The sequence below is a fragment of the Gossypium arboreum genome, chromosome 13, assembly GCF_025698485.1.
Source record: "Gossypium arboreum isolate Shixiya-1 chromosome 13, ASM2569848v2, whole genome shotgun sequence".
In the NCBI taxonomy this organism is placed as follows: domain Eukaryota; kingdom Viridiplantae; phylum Streptophyta; class Magnoliopsida; order Malvales; family Malvaceae; genus Gossypium; species Gossypium arboreum.
Window position 1 is genome coordinate 118,817,589 of NC_069082.1, and position 3,675 is coordinate 118,821,263.

Consider the following 3,675-nt stretch of genomic DNA (forward strand, 5'->3'; position numbering starts at 1 on the left):
TTTAAGTTTTATTATGCGTAGATTAAGATTAAATTTATTTGAGTTTATACTTGGATATATTTTAATTTTCAATTATATTATATTTATGCTTGTATTTATATTAGTAAATTGCTATTTATAATTTTTTTCAATTTTTAAAATAAAATAATAAATATACATATTTAAATTCATGTTATCTTATATTAATAAAAATATTAATATTAATTGAATTAAATGTTTAATACATGACGATATAAGTTAAACTATATAAGGTTTCAATTTTTTCCTTCTGAACACATCCTCATACTGAAATTGCTCAACGGTTTCACTTTTTTTTTTCCTTAGCCATCAACAATCTTAAGCTCAAATCAACTTGAAAGGAAGCAAATCAACTTGAAGGCTAAAGACCCATACTTCGTTTACCACTCCCAAGTGATTCTAGCCTATCACTGGAATTACTGATTCTAATCTATCACTGGAATTATTGATTACAGTTCTATTCCATTCAATCAAATACAAGAATACTATTACAATTCTATTCAATTCCATTTAACCAAACAATTAAATTACTAATTACAGTTTTATTCCATCACAATTCTATTTAATTACAACATTATTCCATTACAGTGAACTAAACATATCCTTAAATTTAAAGTTTAAATCTGTTTAAAAAAACTTTAAGCTCAATAATATATTAACAAATGACACAAAATAAAATAAATCAATTTTTTTATACATTCATTTTTTCCCCCTTATTTCTTCCTCTCCTCCTCTCTAAAAACCCAACAGTCCCAGCCATAAAAATCAAATTGACTAAATTTCGTTTTAGTTTTGGGGCCTGCTAATTTTCTTCATTATTCACCTAAAATTTCTTTCTTTCTTTTCTAATTATTTATCTATTTTTTTTTAATTCTATACATTAGTCTCTCTTGTTGGGTAATCAAATGCATCAAAAGAACTTGCATAATTATGGATATATGAAGTTTCCAACCCCTCACATATAAGGGTTAAGGGTTAATATGTAAGTTATCGCTAAATTTATTCAAAAGTATTTGGTTAATATTTAAACTTATATTACATCATTTAAGTTGCTACATTCATACTAACATTGTTAGTTGTGCTGACATGACACTAACAGCAAATTTGATGGTGAGACGTAATAGCATTTTAGTAAGTTTGATTCCACTTCATTGTTTTTTCATCCATTAATATCTAATGCATGTTTAATTAATATCTAATGCATGTTTAATCACCATTCATAAGTTGTTGTTCACATTAAATAGATGAGTTCTACAATAATATAAATAACGTGAAATTTATTTATTTTAGTTTTTAAATAATGTGACAAAAGGTTGCCCAAATGCATTTGAATTTGAAGACCTATTTGTCTAGGTTCATTCTTGATGTAAAAACTTTTTTTATATTTTTTATTAATTTATATATTTTATTTTTTAAAATTTAAAATTTTAATTTCCAAATAATAATATAAATAAAGTGAACATTTTAAAAATTAATTGTTATTAAAATACATATATTTATAATGAATATGGACAAATAGTTGTCCAAATTTAAATGCATTTGGACATTCTGGACACCAGTTTGTCCAAATTTATCTTTGATCCGAACAAATTTACACTTTTTAAATATTTTAAAATTTTTAATTTATATTTGTCACATGATATATTAAGAGATTGTCACATGCCACAATTGAATTGGTTATCGAAGCCACGTCAACATAAACTAACAATATTAGTAATGCAGAGGTACTAACCTGTGTAATAGGCCCAATTCGCCCGGCCCATTATAAACCAAAAATAATAAATATAAAAAACAAAAGAAAATAAATGGCCTAAAATAAGTCAAAGTCCAAGTTCTTTTACAAATAATAAAATAACCCAATTAACCCAAATAAATCCCCAAACACAATAAATAATGGCCTAAAACATTAACCCAAAATCCTATTACACCCAAAACCCCTAATTTAGTCCCTGACCCAATTCCTAAATGGCCCAAAGGAGCCCAATAATGTGAAAGCACCAGAAACCCTAGGGGTTTCTGGAAGATGCTAGAGCAGCAACAGATTGATCCCACGAGTGATTCCCACGCACGGCTTCCACGAGCGGATTCCTCCATACCGCCGTTTCTCCACACCTGCAAATTGAACACACGAGAAGGAGCAAATAACAGAAATAGGCCAGCAGATGACAGCAAAAATTAGAGTTTTTCTCTATTTTATTTATTTATTTATTCTGTAAATCGTTTATAAAAAGGCCGAAAAAATCAGTGTAAAGGGATTACGAAAAGATTGAATACGAAATCAAAAAAGAGAAAATTCCACAAAAATTAGAAGGTGATAGTTTACTTTATTTTTTGGTTTTAAATCTCTATTTTCATTTTTTTCGTCTTTGAAATACTTTTCTTGTATGCCAATAAATAAAAAAGAAAAGAGAGAGGAATACTAGAGTGGATTCACTCTTCCCTCGTCAGAAACTCTCCCTCTATCGGCGGAGTTGGCCTTTGGGGGGAGAGTAAAGGTCCTCCGATCTTCTAGCAGAGGTGCGGTTGAAACCCTAGAAATGAGGGTTAAAAGAATAGGGAATTAGAAGTTAATTTCAGCAAAAAATGGCAGATTGCCATTTAATTTTTCTTTGATTTTGACCACAAAGCGAAACGACGCCGTTTAGGGAGGGGATCCGCGCGTCAACCCGCTCCCCAACCCGGATCCGCATTTTTGTACGTCAAATGGAAGATTTTTGAAAATAGTCCTCCTATTTTTCGCGTTCTTTTTAATTGATCCTTATTCGCATTTATTTTGTTTTAAATTTTTCCTAGAATTTGCGTGACACTTCAATTTGGCCCTCACCTAAACGCTGTGCTGTGAGGTCTGGAATATTTTCAGTTCTGACCCCTGCACATTCAAGCGCGTTGCGCTTTAGTCTTTTACGATTTCAATGGTTTAACTTATTAATTATCCCTTTTAATTTAATTTTACTTTAACTGAGTTTTTTCTATTTTGTATAAATTCATAATTATTTTTAAAAAGATCCACTTAACCTTCATTTTTAATTCTTGTTTATTTATTTTTATAGTTTGAGCTACTTCAATAAATTTATTTTGTTTTTAAATCATTATTGTATATTGTTTATTCTCTGTTATTATATTATATTTTCATAATATATTGTTTTATTGATTTTTATTATTGTATGTACATTAACACCTTTATATATATAGGTTTCGTTTTAAAATATTCTTGCATGTTATTAGCTCCATCACAATATTTATTTTCATATTCATTTACATATTCATAGTTTTATTTTATATATGTGCTTCCTTTCAAACCCAATCATATGTTGATTCATTTTGTAAGTTTTCATATATTTAATAGTTTTTAAATTATTTCCAAATTGTTTTGTGTACTATGTGTCGCTTAGGTTTTCATGTTATTTCATGTATTATTGTTTTATATTGATTATTAGCCTTTTGCACTATTATTTAATTTATGTTAATTTGTTCTTTTGTTTACTTGTATAATATTTCGTATAGTAATCCATGTTTGTAACTTTGATTTTTTTCCTATATTGTTGCATCGTGATTCAAATTTCAATATTTTGGTTGATATTAGTTGTTTCGTTGTTATTTCAAGAAAAATAAAAGCGTTTTGAGAAAATTCTCAATTTTCCTTATTATTCAAAAATT

The 3,675-nt window shown here is 27.8% G+C and overlaps 1 long non-coding RNA gene across 1 annotated transcript; it reads right to left on the bottom strand.

Moving 5' to 3' along the window:
- Window positions 1-1,803: 1,803 nt before the first annotated feature.
- LOC108463084 (uncharacterized) lies at window positions 1,804-2,691 on the bottom strand. Its single transcript, XR_001868003.2, has 2 exons — window positions 2,439-2,691; window positions 1,804-2,130 (listed from the first exon to the last, which is right to left on the bottom strand). It is a non-coding gene; the product is annotated as an uncharacterized LOC108463084 (long non-coding RNA).
- Between the last annotated feature and the right edge of the window lie 984 nt (window positions 2,692-3,675).